The 21,265-nt window shown below is 38.6% G+C and overlaps 1 long non-coding RNA gene across 1 annotated transcript in view; it reads right to left on the bottom strand.

Moving 5' to 3' along the window:
- Window positions 1-14,369: 14,369 nt before the first annotated feature.
- LOC143695772 (uncharacterized) overlaps window positions 14,370-21,265 on the bottom strand; it is a 47,304-nt gene continuing 40,408 nt past the window's right edge. The window contains exon 3 of the long non-coding RNA XR_013185306.1: window positions 14,370-14,502. This is a non-coding gene — a long non-coding RNA (uncharacterized LOC143695772). The remainder of the gene's footprint in view (window positions 14,503-21,265) is intronic.

Here is a 21,265-nt window from a genome sequence, read left to right as displayed (position 1 = left end):
AAAGCTGATCCCAAATTTTACTTATTGTTTTGTTTTTATATAGGAACATCTTCCAAATGCCTGTAAGCAAGCTGAAAATGGTAATCTTTCTAATTCAAGTTGATCAAATAAATCTCTGCAGACTGTTTTTGAACTGAAGCACAGACCTACAGTATCAATGTTGTGATGCCACATTTTTTTTTTTCCTTCTGCTTGTTAGGAAAAAGGTACACTGACATTTCTGCCATAGATAAATTGGCTCTGGTGTTCATTACATCAAAGCTTGGTACAGAAAATATGCTGTCTCCATGCCATGATTTTGGAGGAAAAAAAAAAATTGAGGAGGAGGTTTTTTAATTAAAAAGTCCATACAGCAACATTGTTCATCATTCACTGTTGAACCCTCAAGCTGACTCTTGAAAGATAACAGAAGGTTATAGTCAGACTAAACTGCATCCCACTCTAACCAGTAGTGATCCTGATGCTGACTTAGGCAGTATGTCAGGAATACTTCTGCAGATTACCACTGCAGAGTAGAGGTCTCCCTAGACAGCTGTGGCTCTGGGGAAACACTGTGGTAAGGGAACTTTTATGTCAAAACCCACTTATGCTTAGAGAAAAGCAACAGCTAATTTTCAAATAAGCTCAAATAAAGACACAGTTAATTTCTCACTTGTTTCACCATTGTAATTTGGAAAAACAGAAGTAAATTCTAAGGTCTCAGTGATTCAGAAACTGGCAGCTCTGTTAGTGTGGCAGAAATCTATACTATAGGCACTTACTTCTCCTTTCCTCTTTATTCCTGTCACCTCTGCCATTGGAATCAGATACTCTCCAAATTGAAAACAGGTATCTGATCCAGAAGAGCGCATTTCCCATTAAATGCAACGAATCCTGATGCAACACGATTGGACACAAATGAACTGCAGAAAATGAAGGAAAAAGGCCAGTTTGCAATGTAGGTGCAGTCCTTTAATATGTCTAACTGAAGACCCAGGTGGCTGTGTAAAAAAGGCCAATCAACTGCTATTACTGCAAGTGCTCAGCAAACCTAAATGCCTTCCAGAATTTCCATCATTAAGTGTGAAGAATCTGGATCAGAATCAATTCTTTAACAGAGCTGGGGTTTTTTTTTAGTAAGGACTGATACTTCTTCACAAGAGAGTTTGAGGTTTTTTTCTTTTTGAAGAGCATTTTTGCCCTGTAAGATGGGCTTGACCCAGTTACCACTGACAGTGGTAAAAGTCAGCCATAGCTGTACTGAATGTCACATATATGCCTGTGCCCAGGAGAGGTAATGGGAGTTGGATCAGGCCCCATGTGTGTGAAAACAGGCCACAGAAAATCTATTGCTTTAATTGCCTCCTAAAAGACTGACATGGTCTAATTTGTTTATGGTTAAACACAATAATTTATGATGAACAGGATGACTACCTTAAGCATTCCGCACTAAACCTTCTCTTACTCCACCCCCTCCAAATATTGTTTTACTTAATTATGTTCATAACAACTGGAACATTTTCAATCCCTCAGAATATACCTTTGCTTGAAAAAAAAAATCATTAGCTAAAGTAATTCCTGGGTAAAACTCTGTGTTTCTTCCCACATACACATTCTATATTGAGGTGCAGCGTGCTCTGGCCGTCACTGCAATTTGCTGTGTTTAATGGTTGGAATATTTCACCTCCCTGTTAAATATCCCTTTGCCCTTTGTTAAGTTTGTTGCTTAGTAAATTGCATGTCTAGCTTTGAAGCTTATGTTGCTGCACCCCTGCTGCTTTAGCTCCTTATCTCCATAGGATTTGCTGTAGCACACACAGCCAGTGGATGAATTTGCACATATTTGCAGTGCCGAGCCTTGACTTTTACTGCTTGAATGTAAATGAAAAAAGAAGGGGAAAAAAAAAAAAGAAGTAATTTCCTTTTTGAGATCAGCAATTCATCATCACTAAAGCACTGGGAGGAAAATAGTTATCAGCTTCCCATTTTAGGTTATAACTTCAAAGTAAACCTTTGATTTGAATGCCAGACTCTGAATGCTGGGGAAAGGAGGGGGAAAGACAGTGGGGAGAGAAGGGAAGGAAGTAGGAGGGGCTAGACCATCACCTTGTGGTGGTGACAGCATCCACCATCATGGAGAGAAAAACAGCATGCTAAGGTACCAGAAAACCACAGGTTTCTCACTTGCCTTGTTTATGCTCATTCAGGAATTAAGGGAGACACTACAGAAGTCCACAGTCAAATCCATTCTTACAATCAAAACTTACTGTGATTCTTGTGGAAATGATCTGTCTTTAGGGTATTAAATACTTACCTAATAAGTAAATGAAAAACCTGCATTTTCACAGACTTCTGGATGACCGACTACATTGTACTCTCTAGCTTGTGCTTTTTTTTTTTTTTAATTTGGAGCAGTTAGATTCAGCATCCATTCATGGAGATATTTTTGACAAATTTCAATTAAAATCGTAGACACTCTGTATCATAAACAGCCTGCTTTATTGCAACATGTTTTTAGAGTAAGGTAGAGGATTTAATTCCCTGCAGAGCTTGTTTAAAGGCTTGGTTTAAGTTCCTGCCTGAGCCCAGATCCGTCTTACAGGAACCCGTTTTTCTGCTTGTTATAGAGCAGCCCTTCGTGAGCTCCTTCACTTCCTCCTTTTCTGACTCTCTCATTCTGTCTCCCTCTTTTTAACATTTTATCATTCCATAGCCAGCATACTCAAGGCTGTTTACAGCACTGATACCTTGCTGCATTAGTGCTGCATTGATTAGGGTTGAAAATAATCTCAGGAAGTCATGCGTAACTCCCACTCCTTGTCCTTTCTGCCATGTAAGCACATTCTTTTTGCCTGAATGAAAGGAGAATGTTCTGTATACAAGCTCTTTCCAAGCCTTGGAAATATTCTGCATAGGTGCCTTTGAGGACTTTCTTCGGCCTGTTTTTGTGTCAGTCTCCTGAACTATCATATATCAAAAGTATGTTATTCCTTCATTCAGCTCCATTGTACTACCAAAAATACTGCTTAATCCATTTCCCCTGATGGGAGGAAGTGGGCTGTTTATTTTTGAAATTTGCATGCTATTCGCACGCACTAGGTTATTCAGTAAAAATCCCTATGAAAAGACCATTAATATACATGCTCTGGAAACACCTTTGCAGAAGTCTCTCAGGCTTTTAAAGAGAACGTGGAGAGCCTGATTGCTCAGAGTATTTTGTCATTTGTTTCCATCAAAGCACAACTCAGTGCCAGATTACATCTTACCACAGAGTTTATTTCTACAGTAAGCAGATATGCCTAATAAGACATTGGCAAGATTTAGACTTTAAATCACAGCCCATTCCAAACCCTAGGCTGCCTATTGAGGATCTTCACCCGTTTCCGTACAATCCCATCTTTAGTGGAGCAGCACCTAATCCTCTCTTTTCTCAGCAGAACATTCTTTTTGTTAGGAGGGTGTGAGGGGTAATTAAGGGGCCCAGCCCCCAGCTGTATTGTCGGTAGTCCTTTATTTGCAGCCTGCTGCTGCTGTGTTCAGCAGAAGGAGGGATGCTCTGCCTGAGGGAGCTCTGCCCCAGGGATGCTCTGGGACTGGGGCTCGACCCCCCTTCCACCTGCCACAGAAGGACAAGAGCTCCCCCTGCGCTCTGAGTGCAGACTGTGTCCTCGGGAGAGGATCTCTCCTGTTTCCCCTGAAACCCACACTGTCATTTTGATCAGGCAGTTCTGTCTGTGTGAAGGTGACAAGTCATAGCTGGCATAAACAGGGCCTTAAACTATGTATCTACCATTGGCAAACAGGAAAAAAGGAAAGCAGAATTGCTGTTTTGCTAGAGCCGTTTGAAATTAGTGGGGTCATTAAAAGCTTTTATTCAAATAAATAAATTCATAAAATCTCCTAGAACTCAATAGTGCAGGATGTCTAATCAATAGTAATTCATTTTCAGAATTGCTGTCTGTTTCACAAGCCAGGAATTGCAAGAGGTAAATCATGACAAACACTGCACGCACAGACAGGATCCATTATATCACAGCAGGGGTCACGCTGGAATCACTTCATCTGTTTTTAAGGTTTGAAAGCCCAGGATACAGCAGATTTTCAAACAGGCCCATCTGTGTGATATTTCTGGCCACAGAGCTCTGGTTTCCCTACCAGAGAACGGTGGTAACTAAATCTCTATGATGTACTCCATGCCACGGGCTGGATTATTTGCATTAGGAGTAATCTTCTGGTGACTCTGCAGGTGTTTGTACTTGGCAGAATGAATTAAAGGGCTGTGCCTAAGCAACTTTTCTCTGAACGTGATTTTTGGCTTGAAAATTATTAGACTGGGTAGCTGAACTTTTGGAGATGTAATCTCTGCCCTGTGCTATAATTAAGGACTAACTTCTTATGCAGAACGGGCAAAGATGGAGTGGGTCCACTGTTTCTCCATTCTTTTCCTGCTGAGTTTTCTGAATAACAACAACAAAAAAGCTAAATGCCCTTAACAGGAATTTTCTGACAGCAAAATCCAGTTCATTTAAAGTCCTGGTTTTAATTCTGCCCATGGATGATTGCGATAAATTCACTTTTATAGTTTGGAGGCATTCCACCTGGAAAAAAATAGCTCTAGAAAATGAAATTTCCATCTGTTAAAAAATGGGAGGGAGTGGAGGGGGCAGGGCAGGGAATAAATGATGGTCTATGTAGATTAGGGCCAACAATTTCAAAAACAGGAACTAAAGTTAGCCTTGTGTATTCATACTCAGACACAAATAAATATATAGTGCTTTGGGAAATTGTGCTAAGCCTCTGCTAGCTCTGCTTGTTTAACCTGACCTCATCATTTCAGGCCATAGTCAGCTGCCCAAATGTGGATGAGAGAGAAACTCATGCTCATCCCTTTTTGTGACAGCACTGACCCATATCCCAGGGAGCAGAGCCTGTGTTTCTCTCTTCCTGCAGAGGAGTGAAGTGCCAGTCCAGCTAGAGCCTGTGGATCTGTTAATGGATAAAGGTTAAAAACTCCATTCTGCTTTGATGTCCAAAAGGCAGACTTTGGTCTGCCTTTAGGAGACTGGTTGAGAGAGAGTCCCTTGTAAGGCAGTCTTGCAGGGCAAAGGGGTCCAGGAAGTCTGGACATTCTTCAAGAAGGAAATCCTAAGGGCACCGGAGCAGACTGTCCCCATAGGCCAAAAGCTGAGCCAGAGGGGAAAAAGACCAGCCTGACTGAACAGAGAGCTTTGTTTGGAACTCAGGAGAAAAAAGAAAAGATTATGACTTTTGGAAGAAGGGGAAGGCCACTCAGGAGGACAAGGTTGTTGTAAGGTTATGATAGGAAAAAATTCAAAGGGCCAAAGCCCAACTAGAAATTAATTTCACTACTGTAATAAAAGTCTATAAAATATGTTTCTATAAATACCTCAGCAACAAAAAGAGGGCAAAGGAGGATCTTCATCCTTTATTGGATGCAGAGAAAAACATAGGGATGAGAAAAAGGCTGAGGCACTCAGTGCCTTCTTTGCCTCAGACTAATATAGAGATTAGTTGTTCTGTAGGTAACCAGTCCCCTGAACTGGAAGACAGAAGAGGGAGCAGAAAGAAGCCCCCAAATCCAATGGTAAACACTCAGTGATCTGCTGCATCACTTAGACATATTCAGGTCTATGCAGCCAGATGGGATTCACCCCAGGGTACTGAGGGAGCTGGCAGAAGTGCTCACTGAGCCACTTTCCATCATTTATCAGCAGACCTGCTGTCTAGAGGAAGGGCCCTGAGGAGGATCCAGGGAGCTATAGCCCTGTCAGCCTGACCTTGATGCCAGAGAGGGTCATAGAGCAGACCATCTTGAGTGCCACCACACAGCACTTAGACAACAACCAGTGGATCAGGCCCAGCCAGCATTGCTTTATGAGAAGCAGGTTCTGCTTGGCCAGATGCACTGGTTTTGGCTTAGGTAAGGGTAATTTTCTTCACTGTGGCTGGTATGAGGTTGTGTTTTGGATTTGTTCTGAACAAATTTTTTTATAAGTTTGTTGATAACATAGAGTTATTTTTGCTATTGCTGTGCAGGGCTTACAAAGAGCAAAGGCTTTTTCTGCTTTCCAGACTTCCAGGCTGGCAAGGAACATGGGGATGCTTGGGAAGTTGGGAGGAGACACATCCAGGACAGGTGACCCCAACTAACCAAAGTGGTGTTCCAGACCATGTAACATCATGCTCAGTATGCAAAGTGGGAGGAAGAAGGGGGAAAGAGAGGACACTTGGAGTGATGGAATTTGTCAACCCAAGTAACTATTACATGTGACAGGGCCCTGCTATCCTGGGGATGGCTGAACACCTTCCTGCCCATGGGAAGGAGTGAATGAATTCTTTAGTTTTCTTTTCTGCAGTGCAAGGCTTTTGCTTTTCCTGTCTCTTTAAACTGTCTTTTTCTCAACCCACTAGTTTCCTTTACCCTTCCAATTCCCTACCCGATCCCTCTGGTGGGAGTGAGTGAGCAGCTGTGTGGGGCTTGGCTGCTGGCTGGGGTTAAACCACAACACCCACCTAATCTCCTTCTGTGACTTGATCTCCTTCTATGGCTTAGAGGGTGAGAAAAAGACTATGGATATTGTGTACCTAGAATTCAGAAAAGCTTTTGACATTGTCTCCCACAGTGTTGTCCTGAAGAAACTGGCTTCCTATGGTGCAGATGGGTATACTCTTTACTGTGTGGAAAAATGGCTGGATGGCCAGGCCCAGAGAGTAGTGGGGAATGGAGTTAAATCCAATTGATGGCTGGTCACAAGTTTCCCAAGGCTCACTACTGAAGCCAGTCCTATTCAATATCTTCATTGATGGCCTGGATGAGGGGATCAAGGTCACCCTCAGTTGACAGACAGCACCAAACTGAACAGGGGTGTTAAACTGATGGAGGAAGGAATGTGGACAGACTGAATCAATCAACTGAGGCCAGTTGTAGGAGGTTCAACAGGGCCGAGTACCACATCCTGCACTTGGGTCACAAACTCCCAAGAGGTATTACAATCTGGGGGAAGAGTGGCTGGAAAGCTACTAAGTGGAAAAGGATCTTGAAAATCCAGAATATAAGAATACCTCTTACTGAATCTTGACATTATTGTAGAATTTTTTCATGGTACTTGCAATTGGGTCACAATGATGAAAACAGCTCTTCATTTGAAGGCTTGCTATGACTGGCACAAAATCAAATATTTAGTTATCTGTCGTCCATTATATACTGAAACATATTATATTTATGATGTAATGAAATATTCAAGCTTAATGCTGAGACACTTATATCTTAGTCTTAGAATTCTGCGAGCTCCTGAAAATGTACTTTGCATACACAAGATGTATATTTCATATAAAAAGATGTGCACTGAAATATTAATATTTCCCTGAACTCTCTGCATTGTATTCTGCAGAATATGACATACTTAAATGCACTCATTACATCTGGAAGTTTACTGGCTTCCACTAAAATGTGCTGTATCACTCATCTTACTTATGTCATCCATGATCTGTCATTCTTATTTGAGCCCAAGCCCATTCCAGCTTTTCTGCACTTTGCCCAGTTGCCCCAAATCATGTGCTCATCTCAAAGAAAAGCCCTGAGAAACAAGGTTCATTTTATGCCTGTCTCTGAAATGTACTTTTTCTACCAAGCACAAACAAATCTTACCAGTAATGCTTTTTCTTTTGACAATAATGCTTGCTGTTCAGCTTTCCTGACAAGCAATGAAGATTTTCCTTTTCTCTTCCATTCAATTCACTAAAAAAACTGATTGTGCTAGTTAACAATGAAAGCATATCAAACCAAGACAAAATGTTTAAATAGCTCTTAGCCACCACATTATACCTAACTGAAAAGAATCCTCTTTCTAATTTATGCAAAAAAAAAAAGCTTAGTTATCTCACTGAATAAAAAGAGAAGTGGGTCTTTTGTAGATAAAAACACACATAATATGAAGTCCTTGTTTAAGTGATAAAAGAGACAGGTCCTCAGCATATCTAAAAATCTTTATAAAATTAATTAATTTTTATAGGAGAAAAATAAAAGGGATACAGGAATTCTAGAACTCTATCACATATTATCTGAACATACACATTCTAACATTCTATTTGAATTCTATCTTTGGTAATGAATTAGGTCTCCATTAATTGATGCCTTGATAGATTTTCAATAAATGTTTGTCTTTCAGAGAAGTTTTGTTTTGATTTGGTTTTTTGGCTGTTTCTTTTTTTTCCTTTCTTTTCTGCAATTGCCATCATTCCATTGCTAGTGCAGAAGCTGTTATCAAATCACTTTGAAAAATGTGTTTACCCTTTCCAAAACAATTTGGGAAACTGTTTCAACATCAGTAAAATGTGTAATGCACCAACTTCAGTCATTTCTCATTATGTTAGTTGAGTCATGGACAATTACAGTTTTGTCCTAGTCTTTTCTGATTTGCCCACAAGATGTTTGACCAAGATGTTCAGAAGTGGTTATTGACCCTAGCTACCCACCAGGAGGCAATTTAGAAGGACCTAATTTGGACACAATCTAGCCACCAGCCTTCTTCATAACTTAGTTTCACTGTCAAATTACCCCAGTTATTTTAGAAACTGCTGACCTTTTGGGATTTTTATTTCTTTAGTTTCATTTTCTTGGCTCTGGTTTATAGTGAAAGTTCTGTCTTTGTCTTCATTGTATTGAAACCTATGAAACTCTTTCAGAGATGAAGGAAATGTTTTCATAAGTGTGCAACAGTAGCAAATAATTACCTCTGATTTGCTTTTATTTACAGTAAATTTTAGTTCTTAAAGTATTACCAACAGACTTAGATGGAAAACAGAATACTGTGTAAAGTTGTCAAGTAACTTGCAATGTCTCAGTACAAAAGGAAAAGTGGAAGAGAGATTTGGATTGATAATTGACAGCTGAATGTTACAGCTCCACCATGTAAAAGCTTCATCTCACGGTAAAGGAAGCCAGATATATTGCATTGTATTCCTTGTATATGGAACTATTTTGACAAAGACATTTCATAATCAGGTACACAATAGATTCCAAAATATAATACACCAAATATGTGGTGGCTTTATAAATATTTCAGTATACCCTGCTGGTTTTTATGTGAGGTGCACATTTTCATTAGGTAACATACTTTTTTTCTTCAGTGTGTATCAGTATGACCTCATAATGCTCCCACTGTAGCCATTTCCAGATTTTGAATATATCATACATATGTTTCAGTACACAGTGTAAGAACTCACTAAATATTGATATTCTTAGGGAAATCAGATGTATTTTCTGATGGCTTCCTATGGCTCTGTATAGGATTGTGATCTGCAGGCCTGCAATGGTTGCAGAGATGAAGTGCCAGGGTCAAACATGACACTGACTACATACCCTGAAGTTAGACCTTGCAGAAATGGAATGAGGCTTGAATGTTTTTTTCATCATTTCTCCAAGCCTTGTAACATTTTCATGCATCTACCATGTATGAAAAGATCAAGTGTGTTGATAACATCCATTAAAACCCAGACTTGGTCATGTTTTGAAGAAATTCCTCCCAAATGGAGCCCATCCAGGGCTGGAAACCAGAAGATGCCACACTTTTTATTTTACACTTTTTTTTACTAGGCAAATACAAAATTAATAGATTCTACCCACTGGAAATTCTCTGCACCCATAACTGGTTTCACAGAGAGAGCCTGTGGCACTGATGGGTTGAAGCAGGGGTTAATATTTGGATTTTGAGTGGATGCAAGAAAAGGATTGCATCTACTGCAAGGAAAATTGTTTTTCATTGATTCCTCCCCTGGTAAGTAACTAGAATGTATCATCCTTTAAAAGCAACAGATAATAATCCTCATTCTCCTAACTTCTACTGCTACATTAATTAGTTATGATAACTAAAACATTAAAGTGCAATTATGTGACCTGATCAAATGAGTGAAAAAAGAGAGTTATGTAGCCAGCATTATGCAGTAACAGAAGTGCTCTAAGATACTCATAGCCAAACAAGTGTGAGTCCTATGCTGTAATTCTGACTCCTTCCCTGTGCCTCAAGCAAAGAAAGGTTGAAAGCTTGTGCAGTCTACACTAAGCCACCCCACTCTGTTACTTCCTTTTTCCCAGGAATTTATTTAAAATGCAGTCCTGTTTGAATATACATACATACATATATATATATATATATTTCCAGAGTGTCAGTTATCAAATATGAGCAGTCACTGGAACTGCTAAACACCATAATTTCTCCCTCTGATTCAAACAGAAGAGAACATTTTCCTATTTAATGTGGCCTTAGGCCCTAACTTCTATGCCCTAACTTAAAACTTTGATTTAGATGTGGTGACAAGGGAAGAGTTCTGACCCTTCAGAGCTTTGGAAGACAGGACTAAGACAGGTTAGTCACTAGTCAGGTGCACTACCTTCCTTCCTGTCTCAATTTGGAATAATAGCCTCTGTGTTTTCCCTCATTAGAGAGATACTTCTCACCCTGCAAAGCAATTCATTCCCTTTAGTGTAAAAAGGGTAGCACCTCTGAAGTCATGACACCTTGTCAGTCTAATCTCACTTGACCTATATTCCATGTGAAAAGTTGTTTACCCTTCTTTTAGGGCAGGTCCTCCACTCCCTTTTCAGTTAGTGCTAAGGGTCAAAATTCAGCCAGGTATGCTCAGGCCTACTACAACTTTTCTAGTTCAATGGCTCAGAGATACTAGCAAAGATAAATTTAAAATTTCTTTAGAAATCACTGAATTGAGACTGATTGTAACTTCTTTCTGTGCTGCTCAGTGGCTGGATCAGAGAAGACACTCTTGTCTGGACTGTTCCCAGTTTCTGTGTATCTCCTTACAGAACAGATATCATTATTGCTGTGACACTTATGCTAGATATTTTCTGTATTATACTCAGTTGTAAATGGCTTTAAAAATTGATTTTTAAGTTTCATTTCAGAACTCCTGAGAAATATTAATATCCTTGGTAAAGGACAAAGTGGTGAGCTGCAAACCTAAGTAATGCTCTAGGGATTAGACTACCTGCCTGTTTTACTTGCTAGCAAATCTGTGCACTTTCAAACTGAAGGTTACATTAACATTACACAGAGAAAGTCAATTAATTTAACAAATTATCAATTTGTGCAGTTTCTTGAACATGCAGTAACATGTACAGAAAGCAACTCTTTGTGATCCCACAGATGTCCTGTCCTCAGTGCACACCTTCATTAATCATGTGCTATGCATTTTATTAACTAAATTGCAATGCCATTTGAGACAGGGAAAACATTGGGAAAGAAGTGTTGCTTACCTTTTGCACACTAGTAGAGATTTCAAATAAGCAGAGGGTTTAAAAAGACAATCAACTCAGTGCTACAAACATTTAAATTTATTCTTTAAAAAATTATTTTATTTTTATATTTTAAAGCCCAAACAAAATTATTTTTATGTTTTTGCATCTATTTCTAGAACAAATGTGAGCATACTCAGCACTACATACTCAGTTCATGCAAGAAAAGCTGAAATCTGTAGTTACACCTCAGGAAGGCAAAGGTGCATCCCTAGGTTTGGGGTATGCCTCTGGGAAATCAAGGAGGTGCTTCTAGGGTTCATGTGGTGGTGTTACAGTGATGCTGCACATGATCTCTACTCTTAGTGCAATGTAGACACAGGCACAGGACTGCATTTGCCTCCTTCCTAAAACTGAGTGAAACTCAGCCAGGACAGAAGTATTCCTTCACACAGATTTTTACCACACCTCCATTCTCATGGCCGCTGCTGGCTGCTGGCTGTGGTCTCCATTTTTTTACACTAGACAAACATATAAATGAATGGCTAAATGTAAATGTCATTTCTGATCTATACTGTGAGAGAGCCTTGGTAATTTGATATGAATTGTGTAGACCCTTTTGGCCTAATTCAAGGGTATCTGTTGCTTGAGGCCAGGACCTTCTGTGTAGTGCCAAGCTAGATGTCAGTGCTTGAACAGCAGAGAGTCTGTGGCTTAAAATGCTTCCATTCCAGCTACATCCCTAGCGGTCATCAGTCACTTGACCTGAATATTTCAAGATGGACTCTTATCTAATGTATCCTGTCAGAAATTCCCCATACAGCTCTTCTCAAATGTAATTCATGTGTTCCATGATTCACAGATTCCATGATTTCTTTGCCTAGATACCTATAACAATTTAATTAACAATGGATAAAAGTTGACAAATATAGGAAGGATCACATTTTTATCTCTAAGAAGGTGGTGAGTAGGTTACTGCTTGAAAGACAGATAAAATTCAGAGATATGGAATGTGGAGCATTTGCTCAGCTTATGTAAATTCTCCAAAAAGCATCTGCCATTACAAATGTTTGGATTCCTTGTAAAATAGAGAAAAAAAAAAAAAGAACAAATAAACTAATGAAACAAAAAGCCTAAGTGAACAAAAATCCTAAGCAAAATGAAGAAAAGAATGCAAAGAAGGGGTTAAAGAGAGAGAAGTCACAGATATGGACAGAAAGGCCTCTCATTCAATGCAGCCATAAAATCAGTGTTAGAGATACCCTTAGGGAAGGAATGCTACAATTAGGATCCTTGATCTGGAAAGGCCTACTTGTTACTTCAATCAAGATGAAAAGTGAGATCAGAAAGGGAGAAATGTTTTTTGAAATCAACAGTTTTGTTGGGTTAGAGGCTGAGGGAAAGTCATTCAGACACTTGAGGCTAAATGATGGAAGTGACTCTGCACTGTCAGTTCAACCTTCACTTCAGTCTGATGCCTCATCAGAAGCTGTCACAAATTCACCAATATCCTGTGCTGCTTACTTTATTGCTTCTGTTCTGTACAGAGTGTGAGCAACCATAGAGTGCATCTGGAGATCATATCCCTATAATCTTGCTAATAATTCATGCAATGTCTGAAAATGAAGAGGGAGAGAGTTGAAATGGACTTGCTGCAAATGGCTCAGAGCACTGCAAATTGGAGTCATGGCACATGTTGTTAAAGAAATGGTCACATACCCTTTAGTCCTCCAAGACATTCAGAAGCAAACAAATGAAGGCTCTGGAGATAAGCCACCAGACATGCAGAGGTACTTTTTTTGTAGATTCTAGTAAAGCTCTTAAAAAAGTGCTTAAAATACGAAAACAGGCAATTTTAACACTCCAGCTGCACAAGAGGGGTTGGTGCATATCACAGGGGCCACAAATCCATGGACATGTCTGTGGGTATTACCTTTAACCTGTTGATGCAGAAGAAGAAACATGCCTTAAAAACCTGTTGCCTGTATGACCTGTGTAGGTCATAGCAATCCATAAGGTGACACATTTCTGGTTTTTCAGGGACTGTTGATGGAATTAGATCTGAAAACATTGTTTTCACAAATTTTTGCCAAAGAAATACACACATGGACTTATTTTGCTGTTTGCTAAAATTAAAACAAATATTGTATCATCACATGAAATTTAGTTAATGTCAGCTGTTTTGTTACTAGATATTCAGATCACAGTGAGCTTTCATTTTAAAATTTTGGATATGAAGCCTTTTTTCCAATGTCTAAAATTTACAAGTTAGATAAGCCAGAAAAAAATGTTTCACATCAGATCAATATAATTTGGGGGAGTTAAATTTTGACCACTGATCAAATCATGTGTCTTTCAGACAATTGTGAAAGAATTTTAATTTACTTTTTGAAAACTTTCTTTATGGTCCTGTATGAAATTTTGAAGAAGTCTCCAGAAAGAAGACAAAGCTGACACTTATTTGCAGTGGTTATTCATTCCTCCCATTTTCTCTGTTCTTTTTCCACAAAATAACACTACTTGAGAAATTATATACAAGAGACAGTGAATATTAAATACTTAATTCTGTTGAGTGCATTTTTCCATGGATTATGTGACAAAATCTCTGAATAAAAAATACACATATAAAATGGAAATAATGCTTTTTCTCTCTGTTTTTTTTTAACAATATTTCAATTTTTTTTAAAAAAACAGTAAAATAAGAATGCCTTTCTACACAGGACATTTTACAATTTTTTTAACCTGGTGAATTAAATGAAATCCTCTAAAAATTTTGCCAACATTGCTTTAATTTTTACAAATCATTTTAAAAATCATTTTCTATTTGTGTGAGTCCCTAAATTACATTTCAACTGTCATTTTAGCCACATGGAACACAGGAAATTAATTTTCACATATTTCAAGACTCAAATGTGCATACAAAGCACAACAAACCAGCCTGGAACAGTAAACACCTTTTCAACACAGCACCATGCCCACCTTGTAATTGCACATTTTTTCTAATGGATTCAGGAGTATGAGATGAAATATTACAGAGCCACAGCTAGTGGGGTGAGAGAAACCAAACCCAAATCCCCCAAACCCCTGCGTCAAAACCTTTAGTGCTTTCGGTAAATGGGGATCCATTAAGTATGTTTCTGAATTAAATCCTACAGGGAAAAAAATGTTAGGCATTGCTTTACAATTTGCCAGATGTTTCCAGGTTATTTTTCTCTTTCCATCAGAGTCAAGTTAATCATGTTCAATAGGCCACCCTGCAAGGGAAAGTAAAAGTAACTTTGTTAGACAGCTGCTTTGCATAAACTGTTTGCTTTCAAGGAATATTGTGCAGCCTGGAGATACTGGAAAGTAATAACAGAATAAAAAGGGGGAAGGAAAATCTGCTCACACATCACCACCCGACTGAGTATCTCCACATCCCTGCAAAATGAAAATAAAGCTTTGTTTTAGTGTTAGGGAGGCTAAATCAAAATTCATTGATGACATTAAAGAGCCAACTTGGTCCACTATGAAATACTGTCACCTCATCTTCCTTTATGACTCTAAGAGTTACAGTAGGGATACTGTCTGAATAGACCTTAACTTGTAAATAATGACTAAATGATAGGACAGTTTGGAAACAGGATTTGAAATCGATGGAGAAAAAAGTGACGGTGGCTTAGCTCAAAGTGCAGGAACAGATCCGGGTCTGCTTTCTAACTGACTTTTATATTTTTAAATGATTATATTTTCCATCCTCCAACTACTTGAAAAAGTATTTCAAGGCCTTTGATTACACATGGAGAGATTTGAGACAACTCAGCTGGGAAACACATTTCTATCTGGGAAAACCCCCACATACATCAATATAAAAAATGCAGACTTAATTCTAGTGTTGAAAACTTCCTCAGTTTTTACTGCATAATTATTGTTTTTAAAGAATCCAATTTTAAAAGAGCCTTACCAAAGCTATGATTTTATGACAAAATAATGGGGTTTAAATTAGGCCTGTGGAGTCCCCAGTATAACTGAGAATCTTCATGCTCACCGTCATCTACTTTTCTAGTTTCTCAGGCTATCTTTGGAAAGTTGACATTATTATAAGATTTTCATTAATTTATCTACCGAGTGCAGATTTTATGATCATAGATATCATATTGAACTCTGACTTATAATTACCAAAGAAGGTTTACTGCATGTACAGTAATTGCCATGCACAAGCAAACACACATATATAAATCTAGAGAGGCACATGAGGCACACCTGCATAAATACATTTACATGTATATACTTGGAGGGGGGAGGTGGTGGCATTAGTTAGTGGACATAGAACACATTGGATCCAGCCTCTGAATTTAATTACAATCTCTTCTGTAGATAGTTTTGAATATGATCCCATGACCCTGACTCAAAAGAAGAAATAATGTTACTACAGAGAATACTGAACACTGAATAAAATATACTGACATACATTGAGTCAGTAATGCATGAAACAGAATTGGTAGTGGTCCCAGTGGATACAGCTGGGTGGTAATTTTGCATTAATATTGCATTAAATATTAATTAATTATTAAATTTGCTGCCTTACCATACCTAGGAGCAGCAACCCACCACCAAAGGGTAGAGCACGTAGGGAGAACATCAGGGCCATCTCTTCAAAAGAGAAATCAATTTTCAGTCCTTGCCACTAGTTTTGTGTTCATTTAAATTTTCCTGGTTTCTAGTTTTTAATCCTAGCGAAGTGACTCCTGCATATGTGTGTGTGTGTGTGTGTGTGTGTGTGTGTGTGTGAGTACAGAAACCTTCTGGTCTTCCTTGTGGCAGTAACACAGAAAAATCTGGGCACATCCCCATGACCCAGCTGGAATTGAAGGTGTTTTCAGTCTTCATATACTTAGAAACCTTGGAACTTTTTCCAATAGAAGTGTAGGTCAGTAGGAGTGAATATAAACCTCCTCATTATTTTCTGCAGATCTCTTCTAGAAGAATTGCATGAATGAGCATTTGAAAATGACTGTGCTTTATCCCTTTTATCACACAGTCACCACGATTTACTTACTCCCTGGCAGGGACTCCAAGCTGTCTGCCTCCATAAATCAGCAGCAGTCGCCTTAGCCTTCTCCCAGAGGGTTCAGGTTGAGGTGCATGCAGGTTGGGATAATTCATGGGAAACATGACAGACCCCTTAAGGATTCTTTTAAGACTTGATAAATGCACAGATGTGCCAAAGTTTTTGTAGGTGAATGATACCTGGATGTTTGCTGCTGAGAGATTATGCTTTGATATAGATGTCCAGTCTCTAAAAAAAGTGCATTTTTCAGGATATATTAACAAATGTAGTTCTTGCTTCAGACCACTGTTGTATGTTTTCCCCTCTTTAATCTTAAAAGTAACATATGGACTAAAGCCCGGCATTTGTCAAACTGACGTGGGAACAGATCAGACATTTATAAATCTAATCCATAAGCACGTTTTCTCATGTTTTGCTTAATCTGATTGCAATTATGTTGTGTTGGGAGAAGAACAGTAGGAGCAAAACCCTAGCACTTCGGTGGCACTAAGATCTGAAGCTCTGAAAATGTGAGGTAGAAACCCTTGCATTTGGCAGAGCTACATGGACAGATTTTGCACCAAATGAGCAACCTGCGGAGCACGTGTTGTTGCCCCCCCACCCCACACGCTTCACGCACACTTGTGCACACAGCACGTTCCCAAAGTGCCCGAAGACTACAGGAGGGGCAAACAGGAAGGAGCTACTGAAAAGGGACAAGGGAGAACCAGGACACATCTATTTCTGGGCTGTGAAGAGAGAGGCTGCAGCACAGACATCCTGCCAGGCAACCTGTGCCATGTGAGGCGCAGCCATAATGTGCAGACTCATCCAGGGTGTTTGGCTGCTTACTCTGACTGCCGTAAAACCTCTAATTCACAGTGGCTACTTTTAACGTGGAGGTTGTTCAGACACCAGCTTTGCAGCAGCATGGACCTTTGCCCTGCACCTTATCTCTTCCCCTGGCACCCTGGCTTCCCTGGAAAGATGGGAGCCCCACAATGTTCCTGCTGGCATTTCAGTTTGGCACATGGGCCCATAGGTCAGCAGAGACACAGGCACTATTTCTTTTCAGGAACAATGGATGTAGTGAAAGAAGCAAAAAGACTCAAAAAAGGAGAGGTAAGGATATTGATTTGCTGAAGAAAAGTGTTACTCAGAGCCTGAGCTGGGATAATAGAACCGCAGGACACATCCTTACACAAGGAGCAGCTATTCATGGCCCTTCTTGAGATGTATGGATTTAATGGCAGCTGTATCGCCTTCTAAAACTGCCTTGTGCTATGAGATACGGTATGTACAGTAAAAATAGCACTCTCTGCACAGCAGGTTTCTATTATGGGATTAACCAATTGTGCCCACGTTGTAAAAACCTGCTAACGACTACCAAAGGCAAATCTCCCCAAAGCAACCAGGCAATGAAAGAAAGTCACAGACAAAAGACTAATGACCTAAAAGTAAAATTCAAACCTGAAGATACCACAGAAAATATTGCTTAAAAAGCTAAGGGTACAAAAGTGTGTGAATTATGAAATGAAACCCAACTAACAACATCGATTGTTTGTTCTGTTAATGCATATGAGATTGTAAAATGCAGGGGGAAAGACAGCATGCAAAGTGTGCTTATTTATGAATTTTGTATTCAATGATTCTTCAGCTAAACCAGAAGAGGCACAGATGATTCTGACTGAACTGGGAAGGTTATGCTAACAGCATTATATAGTCCCTGTAGTGACTGAAGTTTTATGCAACCCATTTACATACCTCTGAAAGAAATCAATTTCGTTCACTTCTAGAGTTGACCAGGTCATTCATTTAATTAAACTTCAGCAAGTATAAAAAAAATTTGCTTTCAGTTCAAATGGTCTCATATTATATCTTTTTTTAGCATATGGTACCAGGCAGATTGCCAGCCCTATATGGAAGGAGAAATTTAGCAATATGTTGCAATAAAGCTCTCTCCTGGCTCCTCAGTCAAAACTTACTTTCACCTAAAATATTCTTTCTTGCCCTTTCTTATTTCTAGGATCTCAACATAAAGTCATCAGCATTCATGCTGTAAGATTAGATTTAATGTGTTTCTAAAGCCTCCCATTAACCTTTCAGAAAGTCTGACATTTCCTGATTCACCAGACAACTAAGTCTTTTTCTATTGGGGTAGACAGTCTCTTCTCAAATCACTTGCATGTGTCAATAATAACTCCTTTCTTTCCCCACAAGCTGGAGGAGAGTGGGGCCCCAGCTTCCTTGACTGAAGGGGGTTGCTTTTGCAAAAGCTTGTGCACAAGCAAAGGCAGGGATGGAGAAATAATGTTAAGCAGCTTCACAATCAAAAGCTTCTGCAGATAGCCTCAAACCCAGACATAGGTGGATTGGGTAGTAGATAATTCTTTATTAAGGTACTGACAGAAATGTCGTCTTTCAGGATGCTTATGAGCCTGAGGAAAAGCTGCTATTATTCTTGAGTTTCCATTCCTGCTGAGCCAGCACCTGTTTGCACTTTTCCCTCATTCTGGTCAAGCAAAGATTCTCACTTAGCATGTAATAAAATGTTGCTTAATTCCCCTGTAAGCCAAACACATTGACATCATTGGGTGTGTGCCTGGTTTATGGCCTAAGGATTTGGCCTTTTATATGTAGACAATTATCTAGATCACTTTCCCCCCCTTCACTCCACACCCTCCACTCCTCTCCCACCCCCAGACTCATGTCAAAACAACAAGTTTCTCAGGTCTGTTTTTTAAGTTAATATATGTGAGTGTCATGTGCTTGCAGATCTATTTGATTTCCTTGAGATATCAGGGTGAGAGAAATTCTTTACATTTTAGCTATTAGTTTGTTTTATAAAATTAGAAATCACACGGCTTTGGTGAACTGGTCAACGTGACACTGGTCAGCTTACTTGTCTCCTGCAACTACAAAATTAAAATATTTTCTAGGACCTAGATATCATGGAAATTCTTGACTGAATTTGACTTTTTCATATAGAATGATTTAGCGTTTGACAATGGAGTCCCCATTCTATAATATTTTGAGGAAGGACAAGGAAATCTTGGTCTTTTGTCCTTGATTTTGTGTTTCCTTTCCACAATCCAAGATGACTCTCAAAAACATAAGTGCTTAAGATTTTTCCCAAAGATGTGAAGTACAAGATATACTATCAGGAATTTAGTGCCACAAAAGCTGAAACAAAGTAATATATTTTAAACTTGCTTGGAGGCCACATGCAGCTTTTTTATGCAACTCATATGTTAGTTATAGCAAAGAGGAATCCCCTCCTTCTTTCCCCAATGTCAACTCTAACTAAAGCAATTGAGAGGAAGTAGTTTTCTCTCTTATATGCATTTATATACATCTATATATCAATGTAATTATACAGTGGTTTGTACCTATACCTATCAGTATTGATATCTATATTGATATGTGTTTATATATGTATTTATATATATATATATATATATATATATATATATAGGCATATGTAACTATGTATTAAGAGCTCACAAAAGGCATCACTACCAATGTGTATTCAGAGATATTGGTGTCTATTTATACAAACAGATCTTGATAGGTACTGATCCTTTTTGAGCTGCATATTGATATCAATAGGCATGAACGCCTATTGACTTGATAACTAGTACTGCCTATGGATTTGAATATCTGTTGATAGGTATTGAGACTTGTTGATATCAATACCTATTGGCAATATTAAGACCTCAATACATAGCAATACTTATATCAATGGGCACTGATATCTATCAATATTTATATCTATGATATTAATACCTATCACTAGCCATTGATAATATTAATACCTCTCAATAAGCATTGGTACATTTTTTTGTCAATTGGCATTGATACCTACCAACATAGATCCCTTTTTAGAGCAATATGATACGCCTCAATACCTATTGGTTGGGATACCTATTGGTTGGGATACCTATTGGTGGGTACTGATGTGAGTAGGTGTTGATAGAAATTTCTGTGTCCAAATATCCATACCTGTTGATAGACATCCACACCTATTCAATTTGATATCTATCTATAGCGATGGGTATCTATGTCTATTGTTTTGGGTATTGATTTGGGTCTCAATATGCACTATTAAATATCAAGAGCAATACCCTTTGATAATGTTTATCAAGAAGGTTCAAAACAGTGAGCAAGTGAAGTGTATCAATATCAGTAGTAACAATATCTATTTATATTTGTAGCCACGGGTACTTATTCATACCTTCTGGTATTGTAAACAATGCATAAGTAAGTATCAGTATCCATGTATTTGGATATCTATCAACAGGTAGCAGTATCAATGGGTATGGCTACCTATGATTACTTGTCAATATCAATAGCTGTTGATAGTCAAACCTGTGCCAGCCATTACTGACAGTATTTTTCATCAATACCTACCTGTAGTGATAAGCATAACTGTCTAATATCTATAATTTTTGGTATTGATTTTGATATGAATTAGCATCACTGCCTACCAATATCAATATATTTTGATATCAATTAATATATTTTGATATCAATAGTCATCAACAGACAATCAACCCATATCAATTTTGATACCTATCAATGATAGGTAATGATAGGGATAGATATCAATAGGTATTGACACCTATCCATATTAATTGGCATTGTTAGACATCCATACTTACTGGTTTCAATGCTGATTTCAATAGTTATATGTATCAATCAATATTGATACCTACTGATTTTGGCATCTATTGGTAACATGAGGCATACATACCCACGAACACCAGTACAGCTACTCTTCATCATGCTGTAAAAGCTTCTTAAATTTCTAAAATTCAAGATGTGTCTTTATTCATCCCATACAAACTCCTTTGTTCAACCATTTTATCTGACACAGAGAGACACCACACTTTAGGGACTCCTTCTGAGAAGTTCTGTCTGCAATGAAGCCCTGTTCTGCACTAGGGTCAAAATACACTTCTTGGCAATGTTGTGCTGATAAGCCTTGA

This window comes from Agelaius phoeniceus, chromosome 1, assembly GCF_051311805.1.
Source record: "Agelaius phoeniceus isolate bAgePho1 chromosome 1, bAgePho1.hap1, whole genome shotgun sequence".
In the NCBI taxonomy this organism is placed as follows: domain Eukaryota; kingdom Metazoa; phylum Chordata; class Aves; order Passeriformes; family Icteridae; genus Agelaius; species Agelaius phoeniceus.
This window is presented reverse-complemented; position numbering and strand designations above follow the sequence as displayed.